Source organism: Papio anubis, chromosome 9 (genome assembly GCF_008728515.1).
Source record: "Papio anubis isolate 15944 chromosome 9, Panubis1.0, whole genome shotgun sequence".
Lineage (NCBI taxonomy): Eukaryota > Metazoa > Chordata > Mammalia > Primates > Cercopithecidae > Papio > Papio anubis.
The window spans coordinates 63,003,071-63,022,874 of NC_044984.1; the positions used below are offsets into that span (position 1 = coordinate 63,003,071).

General features: G+C 38.4%; 1 protein-coding gene across 5 annotated transcripts in view; it reads left to right on the top strand.

Annotated features, from left to right (window-relative positions):
* Window positions 1-2,580, top strand: part of RAP1B (RAP1B, member of RAS oncogene family) — a 51,308-nt gene extending 48,728 nt beyond the window's left edge. For all 5 annotated transcript variants that reach the window (XM_003906748.3, XM_009181171.2, XM_009181173.2 and 2 more), the window contains one exon: window positions 1,262-2,580. The gene's annotated coding sequence lies outside the window, so the exon portion shown is untranslated. The remainder of the gene's footprint in view (window positions 1-1,261) is intronic.
* Window positions 2,581-19,804: the final 17,224 nt, after the last annotated feature.

Genomic DNA, 19,804 nt, shown 5'->3' on the forward strand with positions numbered 1-19,804 from the left:
CTCATTGCCTGGCACATACTTAACACTCAACTGTTAGCTGCTGTTTGCCAATGATAATGGTTTCCTCTTCACCTGTCATTAAACTATTGTTAAATTGTTTGTTTATTCTTAAGAACCTTTGATATTCCTGACTCTTGTTTCTTCCTATGTTAATTGACTCAGTGCTGGCGTAGCACTTTGATTCTGTATCTTTTTAGAGTTTTTATTCCCACCTTCCATCTAGGGCTTTCTGTTTAGTGATATATCATCTCATTCTGATATCCTGTAATTCCTGACCACGTGCCCATTCTTAGCAGCACACATGTGCTTGAGCTCACACACTTCCATCTGTCTTTTTTAATTTGCAAGTCTGCTAGGATTTAGAAAACTTGATTGCAAACCTCGTTCAGACTCAGAATGAGGACCTAAAGTTCTAGGCATTTGTGAAAATTATTTCAGCAGCCACGTCTATATTAACAACTCTTCGGAGCTTGTAACAAGTCTGATCACCAGGAAAATAAAATAGGAAACATTTTTTTAGTGCAGGCACGTATGTAGAAAATTATTCAAAGTACATATTTAACAGTTCTAAGTTTACTTTTTAAAAAACTTTACATGTGATTTTAGTATAATACCAACTTTTTCTGACATCAGTCTTAATAGAATGTTTAAATGTGGAATTTAGAAAGTATATAACGTGATTGTAAATCTGTAAAACACCATCATGAAATAAATTCTACTTGTCTGCTTCTCTGAACGAGCTTTTTAGCCACTCTTATTGAAAGAGTAAGGAAGAACTTGATTATCTGATACTAGGAAAAAAATGGTTAGATGTGCATTCTATACTTACGATCTAATTCTGGGATTACACTATGATTGTGTAAACACAGGATCACCCATTTTGTTAATATTGCTGTCTGACTTTTTAATCCTAATTCTAGTAAGGTTGACTTGACTAACAATTTTAATGTGATTTTTTCCTTTTTAATCCTTGGAAGGTAATGCACAAAAATGTGCACAAAGGTACTTTCCCTTTCTGTTCCTAAGATTTTCATTTAACTGACTTTCAAGAGGGCAACAGAATAGACTTCATCTTTTTGGAATGAAGAGATGAAAAGGTCTGCCATTAATTGTGGTACGTTGCCACTAATGTAATGCCTAGAACAAGAACCTAGATTATATTCATTTCTAACACTTTTAAGACTTGTTTTCTTAACTGTTTCCTTTTGGGTCTTTACTTTTTCCAGCCCATGTTTTTAATTAATTCTTTCCCTTTTGACAGGTCTGAAGAACTGTTGCCCAATTCAACAGTGCCAGCATTCCAACTTTGTTAAACCTACCAACATCTTAAATGGACTTTCCTGTGGTGGTACCCTTTAAGAGGCGGATGAAAGCTACTATATCAGTTTGCACATTCTAATCACTTTCCAGTATCACAAGAGAGATTTTTACTTATATAATAGTCCTAGAGTACGCAGCTGGTAAAACCAGAGGCTACATCCAGTATTACTGCTAAGAGACATTCTTCATCCACCAATGTTGTACATGTATGAAAATGGTGTACTGTATACTTTAACATGCCCCATACTTTGTATTGGAGAGTACAATAATGTAAATCCTAAAAGCACCACTATTTTAGCATAATAAAAGAAAGTCCAAAGAGCTCCTATATAGACTACTCCAGATAACTTCGCTTCTTTGATACTTGTAGCTTATTGTAATTTTTTTTAAGAAATTCAAGGTCATTATTATTGTACAAAATAAGCGCTTTGATTAACACAGCTATATAGTTTTTTTAATTTTTAAAAAACCTGTGGAGACAGTGATCTTGTCTTTAAAATATGATAGTCCTTTCAGTATAATGTCTTAGATTAAAGACGTTGCCTTTAATATCTGTTGGGAAGGAAATGTCCAGACTTTTCAAATCTCTTATTGTATGTTTCCTTTTTTTGTTTACATAGGGAACAATGTTTATAGTCGTGTGTACAGTGGGGGTCTACAACAAGAAGTGTATATTTTCAAACAATTTTTTAATGATTTAACAATTTTTGTAAATCATTTTCAGGCTTCTGCAGCTGTAGATTCTCACTGTGAATCCCTTGCTTGCTCATGCATAAGTGTATTTGCAATACCAAATATACAGGTTTAGTATTTTTGCCTGTTAGTGATCGTTTCACATGTGTAACGTTTTGGTTGAGATGTTAAATGGTGGACGAGTACTGTGGATGTGAATGTGGGAAGTAATTTTAATCATATGTAATTGGTCACAAGGCCTAATTTGCAGTAACTATTGCTGTTTTATTTAACAATGCCTTGTTGCTTTGTATGCATTAATGTTTGGATGTAAAGATTGTGTGTCTATCCAACAGGGAGCCACAGTATTTAAATTGACCAACCTAATGTTACAACTACTTTGAGGTGGCCAAATGTAAACTAAAAGCCTTAATTAAAGTGGTGCAATTTTGTATAACTTAGCATCAGTAGTTCAATAAATTTGGATTGCCATGCAAGGGCTTGCATTATAATTACTTGCCACTTGAATGTGTTTGTGTAATGTTTTAACAGTGCTAGTAAATAAATATGGGTTTACCCTGGTTTTAATTGTAATAGGTGCATTTTACACAGCGTGGTTTCATAATTTAACATTTGGGCAAACCAGACTCATTAATTACAGGAATAAGTAAGCAGGGGGTTTTCTGGTATTTTTCGGGTATCCACATAACCACCTTTTGAAGTTTTCCTTGAGAAATAATTTTGTAAATCAAGCAGTATTACTTATGAACAGAGCCTTTGGGTAATGTTCAGTAGCTCTTTGAGGAGGTAGGTAAAAGAGGAACGATTTAAAATACTTTGATGGATGTTACACTATGAATTTTTTAAAATATAGGATGAAGTTAGAATATTGTGGTTATAAAAATCTGAGTGATGTGGATTAAGCACTTTTTAGAGAATCGATATTTTTCTTAAATATGCTATAATTGAATTCTTCTGTAAGAACTGAATTCTTACAGAATTATTTTTAAAATGTAAAAATAAATTGTAAAGAAGCTCTTCACACAAACTTTTTCAAAGTATTTTCCAGCTACTGGAGTAATTAATTAGTGATAATATCTAATAGAGGGGTATCTGCTAATTCCCTAAATATACACTGTTTGAATGATACATTTTTAAAGGCTTTCATGTTAAGAAAAAAGTCTGATTCTTTACAAAAGAGACTTGTTTTTGGAAGAACTGGTTTTATTTATATTCATTTGGGAAAAAAATTAAGCCCAAAAAACTGGGACTGTGAAACACTAAAATTACTTCAATTTAGTATGTCCTGTTACATCCGTTGATACTGCCATTAATTCAATAATTACTTTTAATAAATGTTTGCTGCCTACCAGGTATGTACCAGGCACAGTTGTAGGCTCAAACAACTAAATATTCATTCACTGGACAAATTAAGTACTTAAGTATAAAAATTGTTCTAGGCCTAAGGATGTAGCAGCAACCAAGGTCAACTATGAAATGCTGTCCTCCTAGAATTTATATTCTATTGAAGAGTTTCTCAATCTCAGCACTATCGATGTTTTCTATTTGATAATGTATTCTGGCAACTCTCCTGTGCATTATAGGAATTTTAGTATCTGCCCACTAGATGCCAGTAACACCACCCCAGCCTTCAAGTTGTGACAACCAAAAATGTTTCCAGACATTGCCAGATGTCCCCCAGTTGGATTGTTGGGGGACAGGGGAGGTGAACTTGGAGGGCAAAATCACCCTGCTTAAGAACTACTGCTCTGGTGGGAAACAACATATTAGTTATAGATGAATGTTAGGGTTACAAGGTGGATGGTTTACTATAGTGAATAAGAATATAAACTTTGGAGCCAGACTTCCTGGGTTTTTAATCCCAGCTCTTCCACTTCCTAATATATACCTTTGGTTGGGTGCCTTGGTTTCCTTATCTGTAAAATGAGAATGATAATACCTACTTCATAGAAGAGTGAAATGAATGCCAGTGCTATTTTCTAGGTCTATATATATATATATAAAAAATATATATATATAAAATATATATAAAATATATATATATATTACATATGTAATTTTTTTTTTTTTAATGCTGATTGGAATAAGGCTGTGGTTTGGCAAAAAGCACCATTTTCTCCTATACAAAATAGTAACTGCAGTTTAGGAACACAACTCATGTAGACTGACTTTTCTGGTGCTTAATGGGAAAATACTAAAATAATTGAGTCAGAAAAGGCATGAGTTCCTTTGCATGTCCCCGAGGATACTTGGAGAAACTTGAGTTTTAGGAGAAAATCAAAGTGGTCTTTCACTTACATTTTTCTAAAAAGTGTAAAAACCCTGTATTGACTTTCTTGTTGATTCAGTTTCTTAAATGGAAATAGCTCATCTTTACCATATATGGGCATTACAAATAGAAGTTTTTAAAATTCCATTTATAAAATGAAGTTTTGCCTTGTTTTTTTAAATCATTCCATCTTTAGTTGTGGGACAGCAAACTTAGAATCAAAACTCATCACTACAACTTTTCTTTGAGGTAAACTCTTAATCTGTGTTTTCACTGAATTTAATCTCCATCTATTCTGTCTCTTTTTAAATATTAGAAATGTAAAAGGGAGTTACAGTGTTTTACAATTAATACTCTTAACTATTACCTTAGAAACCTTAGAAGTGTTTGCAGGCTTGTCTCATCTATCAGTGAGCCTTAACATTGTGATTTGTAAGACTAAAATTTTTTTTTCAAACAAAAATCAGCCTGGGCAACAGAGACCCCATCTCTTAAAAAAAAAAAATTTTTTTTTTTAATTAGCTGGCCATGGTGGTGCATATCTGTACCTGTAGTCCCAGCTATTAAGGAGGATTGTTTGATTCCAGGAGATGGAGGATACAGGGAACTGTGTTTGCGCCACTGCACTCCCACCACGGCAACAGAGTGAGACCCTGTCTTAGAAAAAAACAAAAGATAAGTAAGTCTGTTCTATTTGTTACAGTGCATCAATACATTTGATTTTCCTTTTTTTTTTTTTTTTTTTTTTGAGACTGAGTTTCGCTCTTGTTGCCCAGGCTGGAGTGCAATGGTGCAATCTCAGCTAACCACAACCTCTGCCTCCCGGGTTCAAGCGATTCTCCTGCCTCAGCCTCCCGAATAGCTGGGATTACAAGCATGCACCACCATGCCCGGCTAATTTTGTATTGTTTGGTAGAGATGGGGTTTCTCCATGATGGTTAGGCTGGTCTCGAACTCCCAACCTCAGGTGATCTCCTGGCCTCAGCCTCCCAAAGTGCCAGGATTACAGGTGTGAGCCACTGCACCCAGCCTAATCAATACATTTGATATTTCAAGAATACATGAGAGAAGAAAAGTAGATTGAGAACAGAACTAAACTTTTTATGTTTCCTTGACTATTGGGAGGAAAATGGATGAGTCTGTTGGGATACCTGTTGAAGCAAGACTACTAAACAGATTAATCAACTAATTCCTTAGGCTTGACATTAGTTTATCTTTGAAAAGTGCTTATTGCTAAATAGGTCTGTATTCTGAATGCTGCCTTCTTTTAAAAAAAGTATTCCACGTTACACATATTTTAAACTTGCTTCTTTAAAACATCCTTGTTGGTGGCCTGTAGGTTACTGACCTTTATCCAAAATTAGGGATATCTACCTGATTTTTGTCTCTAAGAATCAATAAATCCATTCAGTATTGTCTACCGTGTTTCAGGTGCTGTTTACAATATCAAGAGGTACAGCAGGGATTTTCTGCCCACATGGGGTAAACACACAGCAAGTGAACAAAGCTTTATTGGTAACGGTTTGTTAAACTTTCTAAGAGCTTTCCATTGGAGAAAATTGTAATGATTGAAAAGTGAGCTATCATTTTTCATAAATTTTTTTATTCATGGGTAATCTAATTTTTCTGATTTCTCCAAAAGGGTATGAAGACAGTTTTTACTATGTTTCACTGTGAACCTAGTTTAACCTGACTTTCCTTACAGACCCACATAAATGAGACAATTATCCAAATTCAACATTTGGGTCAAAATGCAGAGTTTTTTTCTGAAAACTAAACAGCACATACATATATTACAGGATTTTTATGTGAATAATATATTCACTTAGGTTTCAGTTTTTAAATAGGCAGAGATCAAAAGCCTCTGTTTTTGTCATCTACCATTATTACCCTTTCAAATTTCTATTTATAGTCTGGTAGTTATGTCCCCTGTGAGCACTGATTTCAGAACAGGAAATTCTATTACTGTCAAACTCTTTAACGTGCAGTGCAGTAGGTTTGGAGCAGAGGAGAGTAGGAAGGAGTAAACGATACAGTAAATCCAGTCTCTGGCCTGGCATGGTGGCTCACACCTGTAATCCCAACACTTCAGGAGGCCGAGATGGGTGGACCACTGGAAGCCAGGAGTTCGAGACAAGCCTGGCCAACATGGTGAAATCGCGTCTCTACTAAAAATGCAAAAATTAGATGGGCGTGGTGGTGTGTGCCTGTTAATCCCAGCTACTCGGGAGAGGCAGGAGAATCACTTGAACCTGGGAGGCCAAGATTGCAGTGAGCTGAGAACACACCACTGCACTCCAGCATGGGCAACAGAGACTCTGCTAAAAAAAAAAAAAAAAATCCAGTCTCTGCTGGCAAGTCAATGATGGGAAAGACCAGTCAAACTATCAAATCTAGTAACTTGTCTAACCATAGTTAGCTCTTGTTCCATTATCCATACTAAAACAAGTGACCCGTAGTAAAAATTGTATTTTGCAAAATATATGGACTGTTTGATTTCTATTCCCAACTATTACATCTAGTTTATAATTATTAACAGGTCAGTGTCAGATTTCCTGAGCAAATCAACAAATGATGAAAAACTATGTGGCTAGCAGAAAAAAATAAGTGCGTGTGGTGGTGCTTTCCTGTAATCCCAGCTGCTTGGGAGGCTGAGGCAGGAGGAACTCTTGAGTCCCAGTGGTTTGAGGCCAACATAGGGAGACCCTGTCTCTTAAAAAAGAAAAAAGTATCTTTTCCCTACTGGAAATGGAATAGAATCGGATGGGTATGGTACAGCAGGTAGTTGTGGGGAGCCCTCTACTGTTCTAAATGAGACTAATAGTAAATGTTACATAACTGAAGCAACAGATTTGCCAGATGTGTGAAAGATAACCCAGAGAGGGGTAATGGTAGAGCCAGGATTAACACAGCCAGTTTGTCAGCTACCTCTGAACCTGTATTTTCAGTGCACAGTCAGATTTGAATGGTTGGACCTTGGAGTTACTGACATATTGGAGGCAACTGAAACCATGAGTGTGAATGAAATTATTTTCGTAAGAATTACATGGGGTTAAAAATAGTAATAAAAAGGAAAGCCTGGCCTAAACAGGCTTGGGATGGGGAGAAGGGTTGGACTACGACGGGCAGAGAACAAGGCAAATAGCTGAGCAGCAATTGAGAATTTCTTATGGCAAAGAGCAAAATACTATTGTTCCTCTTCTAGTATGCTATAAACCAGCAGTAATTTTATGCTCTAAAATGTTTCATTATTTTTATCTCTCTGTATATACTTGGTGGTGAATTTGCTACAAATGTAAGGAGATGATGGCATAGTTTTTGGAAATACCATCCTCTAATTAGTACCAGGTCTATGTATATCTGCAGCAACTATAAAGTCTGTTTCAGAGCCAGTATTGGCAAACTTTAAAATTCAGCTGTAACAAGATAAGTCATCTTTTTTTTTTTTTTTTTTTTGAGATGGAATCTCTCTGTCTCACCCAGGCTGGAGTGCAGTGTCGTGATCTCAGCTCACTGCAACCTCCGCCTCCCAGGTTCAAGCAATTCTCTGCTTCAGCCTCCCGAGTAGCTGAGATTACAGGCACCCGCCACCGCGCCCAGCTAATTTTTCTATTTTTAGTAGAGACGGGGTTTCACCATCTCAGCCAGACTGGTCTTGAACTCCTGACCTCGTGATCCACCCGCCTCAGCCTCCCAAAGTGCTGGGATTACAGGCATGAGCCACTGTGCTCAGCAAGTCATCTTTCAAATATATGCCTTTGCAGTATTTCTCTTACTTCCCCAGTAATGTAAACTTCATTTTCTCTCAATTTTCATAAGTGGTATTTTGTTGCTTTACCCAACATATTAGGGAGAAAATTCTTCTTTTTAATTGGATTCTCATATGTTGATCTATTTCTATTGTTTTCTTAAAAAAATTAGTGTCCTAGTTTAAAAGTATGTATTAGTTTCCTAGGGCTGCTGTAACAAATTATCACAAATTTGGTGGCTTAAAGCAACAGAAATGTACTCTTTCACAGTTTTGAAGGTCGAAGGCCAAAATCAAAGTGTTAGGATGTACTCCTAGAGGCTCTTGGAGAGAACCTGTTCCTTGGCGTTATGCCACATCACATGCGCCTCCATCTTTGTATCTCCTCCTCTGTCTAATCTTTCTCTTACAAGGACATTTGTTTTGACATTTAGGGCTTACCCACATACTTCAGGATAATCTCATCTCAAAATGCTTAATCACATCTGCAAAGACACTTTTTTCAAATCAAGTTAACAGAAGTTTGGGGGTTGGGATGTGGACATATCTTTGGGAGCCATTAACCTACCAAAACATTGTAACAATTTTTCAGTACCAAAGACTAGTATGGGTCTGCTCCAGGGTAACTCAAAACATTCTGAACTGAATCAGCAGACCCTCAGGTCTCCCTAGAGAGATCCTGAGGACCTAGGAAAGCCCCAGAATTAAGCACTCTACAAGCATTCCGAGGGAAGTCTGGGATCAGGTGAGACTTTAATTAGAGTCCATCAAAGGTTTAGTATGGACTAGTTCTACAATTCCAGAAGCAACACACTAGGCATGGAATACTGTTAACCATTGTCATCCCACAGAATTACCTTCTACTTGTGTCAGTATATATTCTGCCTACTCTACACATTTTATATTTATCAATGATGACAGAAACGTGCTCCCTTTTACTTAGATCTAATAGTAATATAACAAACGTATTTTCTTTTTCATTTTCAGACATATCTAGAGGGTTTTCTCTTCATCTCACCTGTTACACTTTTAATCAGACACATGTGATTCATATGAGAGAAAAGTAGTGTTTCTGAGACCAAATAGTGGTGTTTATAAGATTTTGCTTCTGCACTGAATTCAATGTTTTATTTATTGCTTGGTTATTTTTGTTTTTTAAGAAATGGGAGGAGTGTCATATCTAGAGGTACATGAAAAAAAAAGTGGGAGGAATGGACAGGCACTAATAAATGATAAAAACTCATCTCGTTGGAATGAAGTACACTGAACATTTGAGGAAGTTAGAGATTAACAACCCAACGGGTTTTGGGGGTTTTATGTGTGTTAGTACATTCAGCATTAGGGTTGGGTTTCTTGTCTCTGTAATCACTTCTCAAAAATGAATTTGGGCTTCTCCAGATAGCCTTTTTATCCGTTTATTATTTCAAGTAACGGTATAAGGAAATTGTAACCATTTGTGTGCTTTACATTTTTAAGATACAAACTTACAGTTCCCAGAAGTCGATTCAGTCATTCTCTATCAGAGCTGTTGTGGAAAAAGTTCTCACTTCACTTACTCATTCCTTTGCATTTTCCAACTTTAGTAAAGCATGACTTCATGCCTTGGATCATACAGGATTTCAACTGGAGATTTATAGTCTATTTTGTTAGAATAAAAAGCAATAATACTTCCTGAAATATATCTTGGGCTCCTTGCAGAAGCTGAACTATCTGGTAATTACTATTTAGCAAACAGCTAACAGCTAGCTCTTAATTTTTCAGAAATAAGAGGACATCATTGGCCACTATCATACCACTAATTTTATTCCACCAATGCTTTCACAGAGGATGTCACCAAAGAAAGATGTGGCGCCCACTACCCCACCCCCATCCTTCCACTCTGAACCAGTACAGGATATTCTCATGGTCAGGGCATTCTCTCCTTGGCAGGATGTAGTTGATGACATATGCAGAATTAATGACTTGGTTGCCCTAGGCCCCCTGCCAAGGCTTTTGTTCAAGGGAGGGTAAAGACGACAGGTCTCAGGATGTCATCCAAACAGGATGGATACAGAATGCCAACCAGGTTAGCCCTGGCAAATAAGACATTTTACAGTGCCACTACCTACCAACATACTGTCAGAGGAGCCAGTTGCACAGTGTTGATCTCCCTAAGACTATTATAACAAGGAAGGGGTTTTTTTCTTAGCCCAGTTACTACTAAAACTCACTCAGAGGAGCAAGTGGAATTTGTCACAATTGGCTCAACTGCTTTATCTCACTTTGAAAAAGAGAAGTTACAAATTCTAGTAAGCAAAAGATATTTTGTGACCAGGTCTCCCTGACCTGCACAAAATAAACTCTACATGAGTTAAACCAAAACAGATTTAATGTCTAACCTTAAATCTAGTTTGACAGTAACTTCTTTTCCAAAGAGAAATAACCTTAACAATCTGAAATCATCCCTATGCAGACTTGCTCGACTCTTCTTTTCTGCCATCCTATGAATCACAAATAGAAGTTTAAGAAAGCTGTCATGTAGGCTCCCCAAATTCAATTAAAATGGGGAATGATGAAAGAATAAGAAAAACCAGCAAATGATAGCTTACTTATTCAGTTATTTGGCCTGATACAGCTTGAAAGTGACATTTCTAGATTAAAGAACTGATAAGCTCTGAGAGTTGAGAAATAATAATACTAGTTATGTCTTGGACACCCTAAGATGTGCCACCATTGCTCTAAGCACGTTACATGTGTTGCTTAACCCTCACAACAATGCTATGAAATAGGGGCTGAGTCTCCTAATAAAGTTAATGAATGCATTATATCAAAAGAATGAAATTTTAAATACAGATACTGGAAAATAAAATTATTTTTGATGTATTATAAATGAATACCTTGAAAGCTCAAAAAAATCTATTAGAAGTATTCAGGAGCGGCCGGGCGCGGTGGCTCAAGCCTGTAATCCCAGCACTTTGGGAGGCCGAGGCGGGTGGATCACGAGGTCAGGAGATCGAGACCATCCTGGCTAACACGGTGAAACCCCGTCTCTACTAAAAATACAAAAAACTAGCCGGGCGTGGTGGCGGGCGCCTGTAGTCTCAGCTACTTGGGAGGCTGAGGCGGGAGAATGGCGTGAACCCGGGAGGCGGAGCTTGCAGTGAGCCGAGATCAGGCCACTGCACTCCAGCCTGGGAGCACAGCGAGACTCCGTCTAAAAAAAAAAAAAAAAAAAAAAAGTATTCAGGAGCTTAGGGAAGTAGCTGGATATAAGATAAGCATGCCAAAAATCAATAGCGTTTCTTTGTATTTATAAAAAATACCGAGAAGTTGATATGATAGTAAACACGACAGACAAAAACTAAATGCCTTAAGGTATAAGGTTAAGAAAGAACTATTATAAGGCCGGGCGCGGTGGCTCGTCGCACCCCAGCACTTTGGGAGGCCGTGAGCGGGTGGATCACCAGGCTGTGAGATCAGACTATCCTGGCTAATACGGTGAACCCCACTTACTAAAAAAAAAAAATACAAAAACTAGGGGCCGGGCGGTGGCTGGGCGCCTGTAGTCTCAGCTACTTGGGAGGCTGAGGCGGAGAATGGCGTGGAACCCGGGAGGCGGAGCTTGCAGTGAGCCAGAGATCAGCCACTGCACTCCAGCCTGGGAGCACAGCCAGACCTGGGCTCCCCAAAAAAAAAAAAAAAAAAAAAAAAAAAAAAAAAAAAAAAAAGAAAGAACTATTATAAAATCTTATTGAAGGACATAAGTCAAGATCTGAACAAATACATTGAATGGGAAGATAATATCATAAAAATATCAATTCCCTAAAATTCTTGGAAGTATGTAAGCTAATGCATAGTGATTACAATTTCAAATTTCAACCAGGTGAGTGGCTTTTGTTTTTCTTTAATAGACTGGATGAAAGCTGGTCTTGAACCCTAGGGGCTCAAGCAATCCCTCCCACCCTGGCCTCCCAAAGTGCTGTATTTAGGCATGAGCCACCATGCCAGGCTTGGGGTGAGGTTTTGAAACTGAAATTGCTACCGGAAGGCCAGGAAAGCTCATGCCTGGGGATCCCAGCACTTTGGGAGGCTGAGGAGGGATCACCTGGAGATCAGGAGGCTCTGGAGACCAGCTTTCCGCAACATGAACATCAGCTTTTACTAAAATACAAATAGGCCAGGCATGGTGGTGTCAATCCCAGTTATTTCTGGAGGCTGAGGCAGAGAATTGCTTGAACTCACTCCAGGCAGAGGGCAGTGAGCTGAGATTGTACATCGCACTCCAGCCTGGGCGACAGAGTGTACCATTCCCAAGAAAAGCAAAAACAAAAGAAATTAAGCAAAATGATCTTCAAGTGAAAGAAGAAATGACAATGATTAACCTGGAGTAGAACTGAGTCCAGAACTAGACTCCAGTATATGACAAGTTTATACATGACAGAAATATATTATTTTATTTTATTTTATTTTATTTTACTTTATTTTTGAGACAGAGTTTCACTCTTGTTGCCCAGACTGGAGTGTAATATGGCATGATCTTGGCTCACCACAACCTCCGCCTCCCAGGTTCAAGTGATTCTCCTGCCTCAGCCTCCCGAGTAGCTGGGATTACAGGCATGCGCCACCACGCCTGGGCTAATTTTGTATTTTTAGTAGAGATGGGGTTTCTCCATGTTGGTCAGGCTGGTTGTGAACTCACAACCTCAGGTCATCTGCCCGCTTCAGCCTCCCAAAGTACTGGGATTACAGGTGTGAGCCACCATGCCCGGCTGACAAAAATATATTTCTTTTTTTTTTTTTTTTGGAGACGGAGTCTCGCTCTGTCACCCAGGCTGGACTGCAGTGGCCGGATCTGAGCTCACTGCAAGCTCCGCCTCCCGGGTTCACGCCATTCTCCGGCCTCAGCCTCCCGAGTAGCTGGGACTACAGGCGCCCGCCACCTCGCCCGGCTAGTTTTTTGTATTGCTTAATAGAGACGGGGTTTCACCGTGTTAGCCAGGATGGTCTCGATCTCCTGACCTCGTGATCCGCCCGTCTCGGCCTCCCAAAGTGCTGGGATTACAGGCTTGAGCCACCGCGCCCGGCCAATATATTTCAATAGAAAAGAATATCAGTAAAATGCTAGCACAACTAACTATCCGTCTAAAGACAATAAAAGTTCAACCCCTATATCATGCAAAAAGCACTTTCCAGATACATTGAAATTTTTTCAAGCTTTAAAGTAAAACAATAGAAGTCTTAGAAGAAAATCTAAGAGACTGGAAATCTAGAGATAGGGCAGACCTTCCTAGTCAATTTTTAAAACTCACGCTATATTTAAAATACATATTTCAAGTAAATAATAAATGTATGTGTGTGTGTGTACACACAGATGCTTCTCAGCTTATAATGGGGTTATGTCCCAATAAGCCCATCATAAGTCAAAAATGTAAGTCGAAAATGCATTTAATACCCTGATAAATCCATCACAAAGCTGAAAAATTATAAGTAAAACTGTAAGTCAGGGACTGTATATATAAATTTAAAATTTGACAAAATGTATTGCAAAGTCAAATTTGGGAAAGTATAACACAGATTTAAAAAACTATTCACAGCCGGGCGCAGTGCCTCACACCTGTAATCCCAACACTTTGGGAGGCCGAGGCGGGTGGATCACCTGAGGTCAGGAGTTTGAGACCAGCCTGGCCAACGTGGAAAAACCCCATCTCTACTAAAAATACAAAATTAGTTGAGTGTGGTCACACATGCCTGTAATCCTAGCTACTCAGGAGGCTGAGGCAGGAGAATCGCTTGAACCCAGGAGGCGGAAGTTGCAGTGAGCAAAGATTGTGCCACTGCACTCCCGCCTGGGCAACAAGAGTGAGACTCCATCTCAAAAAAAAAAAAAAAACAAAAAGATAAACTATTCAAAAGAAAAATGGTTGAAAGATATATAACTCGGCAGTTCAGATAAGAACAAATCCAAATGGCCCATCATCATAAAAAGATGCTCTAACTGTAGCCAGAGAAATACAAATCAAAGTACCAACAAGCCCAACACATGGACGAAAACTGCAGCAAACACTACAGTCCCAGAAGAGGTAAAGGGCAAGACATGAATCATTTATTACCGATGGAAATGTGCATTGTAGAGCTGATATCTATTCAAATTAAATATGCATATTTGACCTTAATTCTACTACTGATATCTACACCAAAGAAATGAAAGGACATATACACAAGATTATTTATTGCCATACTCTAGAAGGAAAAACAGAGTGCATACCCATCAATAGAATAATTGAATAAATTATGATTCATGCATAATATAGAACATTATGTATTCATTTAAAAATGAGTTTGATGTCTAAAGGTTGACTTAGAGGGATTCCCATGCAAAGTGAACAAAACAGAATACAGAGAAGGATGTGTGTGAGGGATGCCTTTGGGTGCCTGGGAAAGGAGCTGAAGAAAGGAACTGAAGGATATTTACCAAGTTGTTAATATGCATTACCTGACATGGTGATATAGGAGTAAGGGTAAGGAAGTGAAGGATCTAAGTAAGTGGAAGAAGAAAAGCAAAAGTACAACAGTGGGAGAAAAAACGGAGGATGACTCTTCTATACCCCTTTCTATACATAGGGATACAGAAGAGTTACTTGTCAGTAACAAGTAAATAACATTTTCTGGAATATAAAAAAAAAAGCTATATGAATGTCATCATTATATGTGAAATATGAATGTAAATACATGGGAGGATAACATGCATTAATAAAAATTATTGTGCTGGCAACAGTATCATGGATGACTTTTCCTTAACATTGTTATGCTATCTTTGAGTAACATTAATTTTAGAAATTTAAAAATAATTGTCATTATACTTAAACCTTATATTTAAACAAGAAAATAATTCAAAAAACCAAAGTTTAACTTTAATTACCTGAAATTCAGCCTTTTTACACAGCTAGAGAACTTCAGTTGATCTTGTGAAGGACAAAGAAGCAGAAGGACTTCTCTAGGATGTTGGGTTTCCTAAAAATTAAACTCAATCATTTAAAATTGGAAATAGGTAGGCAGGATGGATTTTGAAGCACAGATTTCCCAAATGCCCTTTTTGCAGAAGATTCAGCTTCCAAACAAGTTTAAAGGGCAATGTTCATGATAGACACAACTTTTTCTTAGCATTATATTGCACTGCCAATACATATTCCATCATTTTATGCTTTTCAATGCACTTCCATTTATAAAAGCTGCATAGTTTGCTCTTATATGCCAATATGTTTGTAGCTTAAAATATACTTGAAATATTGTAAGTCAGTTTGTGCTCTTGATTTATGAACTAAATACACTACATTTTCCATTATTAAAATAACACTTTGGCTAGGTGTGGTGGCTCATGCGTATAATCCCAGTACTTTGGGAGGCTGAGGCAAGAGGATCACTTGAGCCCAGGAATTCAAGACTAGCCTGGGCAACATAGGGAGACTCTAGCTCTACAAAAAGTTTAAAAATTAGCTGGACATAGGGGCACACGCCTGTGGTTCCAGCCATCCAGGAGGCTGAGCCCAGGAGATCAAAGCTGCAGTGAGACATGATCGTGCCACTGTACTCCAGCCTGGGCAACAGAGCAAGACCCTGTCTCAAAAAAAAAAAAAAAAATTAAAGACATCTTGAATATTCTGTTGTTTTTAAAGAGCAGATTCATGGATCATAGATGCATGATGCATCTTCTTAAAGATACATTATCATAGATCCTCTAATTAGAAGATATATCCTCTAATTAGAAGATATATAGACAAAGATTATATATCTATATATATATATAAAACTGATTATCCGTTCAAATTTTTAATTATTTGTTACATTGTTTTCAAAAAGTTATTTATTCAGATAATGATGTCTGTTTGCTTTCTTTGTATTTTCAGACCCACCCCACCTCACCCCCACCCTCTTCCACTTCATTCAGGATGTGAATAGCACATCTTCAGACGAACACTGAGGCCTGGATGATGATCTGCATTAGGCAGATAGAACCTACTGAAAGCTAAAAGCCTTTTCCTGTGCCTTAGCAGCACAGAAGCCACTCCTCCTTCCCCCCAATGTTTGTGCAAGCCCTAGAGAAGAGACAGCCCCTGTGATGTGTGAGGTTGAATTTCCTGCCCTCAACCCATCAAATCAGGCAGAATGAGGGCTCAGTCAGAACTACAACTACAAAAGAGAAACATTTTTATGTGACTTTTCTTGCCTGCTCAAATTTTGGGGTTAAGGTTCATGCCAGCTACATTCTTTGCATAATAAAATATAAACAGAGTATAAATTGTTCTATTTAGAGAAAACAGCAAAACAATGCTCTCCCAAGGGCCCCAATAAATCACTCTTCAGAAACGTGGATGTGTGTTGGATTTACAGGATTTCTATGCCAAGCAGAGAAGTACATGAAAACAGGAAAGCAAAATGCATAAATTGCAATAATAGTTTTGTGGTTTAGCTGAATAATGTCCTATATCAACAGAGGATAATGATTTTAGTTTTTCAGTTGCCCCAAGATCATTTCCATTACTGATGAGGCTTGAGATGTCTGTGAAAAAGAGTCATTGCAATTGATTTGTCTGGCAAACATTTTGTCAGCAAATTCACCAGTACCTCAAAAATCTCACTAGCTACTCTATGCTTAAGACATTAGAAGCATAAGCCACAGTGAAAACTAACTTAAGGTATAAGCATAAGCCACAATGAAAACTAACTCTTACCATTAGAATTCTAAGAAGCAGTAATGTATTTGTGATTTTACGTTAAAAATTTCCCAGATGTCAGCATTTAAATCACAATTCAGTAATATGAGTAATTTGAAATTAGAAAGTTTTATACTTCACTATTCTATTTTCCTCTGTAAATTGAACACAGTTTGAAAAAATTAAGAAAAGAAGCTATAAAAAATAAACTGTTCAAGGATTCTTCCTGTTTTTAAACACCATAAGATTATGATGATAAAGACATCATTTGAAGTGGTAGAGAGTACTGTGAAATATCTATATGTGATATAATGAAAATGAAAAATAATCTGATTATTTTTTAAAATTAATCTTGTTAGAGTAGTTTTTGAGGAATTGTATGCAAGTGTATTGATTGAAAATGACCTCCTCATTCAAGAAAAATCTATTGAGCACTTACTAAGTGTCAACAGGTGAATGTGAATAAAATAGATATGGTCCCTGCCTTCTTGGAGTTGAATAAAATAGCAAACACTTATTTAATCTTTATTATATGTTGTGCATTATAATATTAACCAATGTTTATTGAGTTGTTATTATATGCCAACTATGCCAATCCTGTCCTAAGCAATTTATGTATATTAACTAATTTAATCCTCAAAATAAATCTATGAGGTAGGTACTATTATTTCTGTCATAAAATGACAAAGGCATAGAGAGATAATTTATCCAAAGTTCCATAGAATAAGTAGGGGACCCAGAATTCAATTCAAGGAGTCTTTTTTGTTCTGCATGACATCTCAACTGCTATACAAATATTATTTAGTTCCCAGGGCAAATGTTTCAGGATAATATTCTTATTCTCTCAATTTTACAGAAGAGAAAACTGAAGTGTAAAGAGGTGAAATAACTCACCAGAAGTTAACTGACAATGATGCTACCCACTACATTACACTGCCTGACTGGGAAGACACTCAATTTAACAAGTGCTGACCAGGCTCCACATTTAAACTCTGACCCTGTTTGACCTTAAAGTAATGCATTTTTCTTCAAAGCGGACACTTCTCCACGCCCAAAAAGGCCATATCTGAAAAGACATAATGTACTTAATCAATGGCTTCCTGCTATAATCACCACAACCACATCCTTTCCTAGAATCATATCTGTCTCATTGAATACTTCCATTAGCTTTTCTCCTATACATGAAGTTCAAATAGCAAACCTGAGTTTTTGAGGGTATACACAACTTACACATTCCAGGCTCAAATACTTTTTTTCTCCCCTGACTCATGAACTTTTTTAAATTTAACAGTTTTTTCCTATCTTTTGTGCTACCTGGTCTATCTGAACCAAATGTATGTATTTTGCAGTTTCCTCCTAAAATACATTCAAAGCACTGTTTTGTTTCACATCGCTGATATTTAACTGCTTTGCAATATCACTGCTACTTATATTCAAACAAAAATCTGCTGTGTTTTTAAGAGGAAGCCAAACTAAATAAATCATTTTAAAGATCTATGTATGGTTGGGCGCAGTGGCTTATGCCTGTAATCCCAGCACTTTGGGAGGCACAGACGGGTGGATCACTTTGGGAGGTCAGGAGTTCGAGACAAACCTGGCCATCACAGTGAAACCCCGTCTCTACTAAAAATACAAAAATTAGCCGGGCATGGTGGCGTGTGCCTGTAATCCCAGCTACTCGGGAGACTGAGGCAGGAAAATCACTTGAACCCAGGAGGTGGAGGTTGCAGTGAGCCAAGATTGCACCATTGCACTCCAGCCTGGGCAACGAGAGTGAAACTCCATCTCAAAAAATATATATATAGGTTGAGCATGGTGGCTCACACCTGTAATCCCAGCATTTTGGGAGACTGAGATGGGTGGATCATGAGGTCAGGAGTTCGAGACCAGCCTGGCAAACATGGTGAAACCCCATCTCTACTAAAACCAAACAAACAAAAAAACAAAAACCAAAATTAGCGGGGTGTGGTGGCACATGCCTGTAATCCTGGGTACTTAGGAGGCTGAGGCAGGAGAACTGCTTGAACCTGAGAGGCAGAGGTTGCAAAGAGCCGATCGCACCATTGCACTCCAGCCTGAGCAACAAGAGCAAAACTCTATCTCAAAAAAAAAAAAAAAAAAAAAAAAAAGAATAAAACATTGGGCGGGGCATGGTGGCTCATTCATGCCTGTAATCCCAGCACTTTGGGAGGCTAAGGCAGGCAGCTTGCTTGAGCTCAGGAATTTGAGACGAGCTCAGGATTTCAAGACCAGCCTGGGCAACATAGCGAAACCCAATATCTACAAAAAAAATACAAAAATGAGCTGGGCATAGTAGTGTGGGCCTGTAGTCCCAGCTACTTGGGAGGTTGAGGTGGGAGGATCACTTGAGCCCAGGAGGAGTCGAGGCTGCAGTGAGCCATGTTTGTGACACTACACTCCAGCCTGAGTGACACAGCGAGATCCTGAGGAAGGGGAGTGGAGTGGAGTGGAGAAGGAAGGAAGGAAGGAAGGAAGGAAGGAAGGAAGGAAGGAAGGAAGGAAGGAAGGAAGGAAGGAAGGAGAGAAGGGAGGGAGGGAGGGAGGGAGGGAAAGGAAGATGGAAGGGGAAGGGAGGGGAAGGGAGGGGAGGTGAGGGGAGGAGAGAGGAGGGGAAGGGAGGGAACAAAAGGGAAGGGAAGGGAAGGGAAGCCAAGGGAAGGGAAGGGAAGGGAAGGGGCATTGTTCAGGCGCAAGGCCCTCAAGTTTGTTTGTTTGTTTAAAAGAATAAAACATTGAAGAAAGAAAAAAGAAAAGAAAAGAAAAGGAAGAAACCCAGCCAGTCATGGTGGCTTATGCCCATATTCCCAGCACTTTGGGAGGCTGAGGTGGGTGGATCACCTGTGGTCGGGAGTTCAAGACCAGTTTGACCAACATGGAGAAACCCCGTCTCTACTAAAAATACAAAATCAGCCAGGTGTAGTGGCACATGCCTGTAATCCCAGCTACTTGGGAGGCTGAGGTAGGAGAATTGCTTGAACCTGGGAGGTGGAGGTTGCAGTGAGCTAAGATTGCACCATTGCACTCCAGCCTGGGCAACAAGAGCAAAACTCCGTCTCAAAAAAA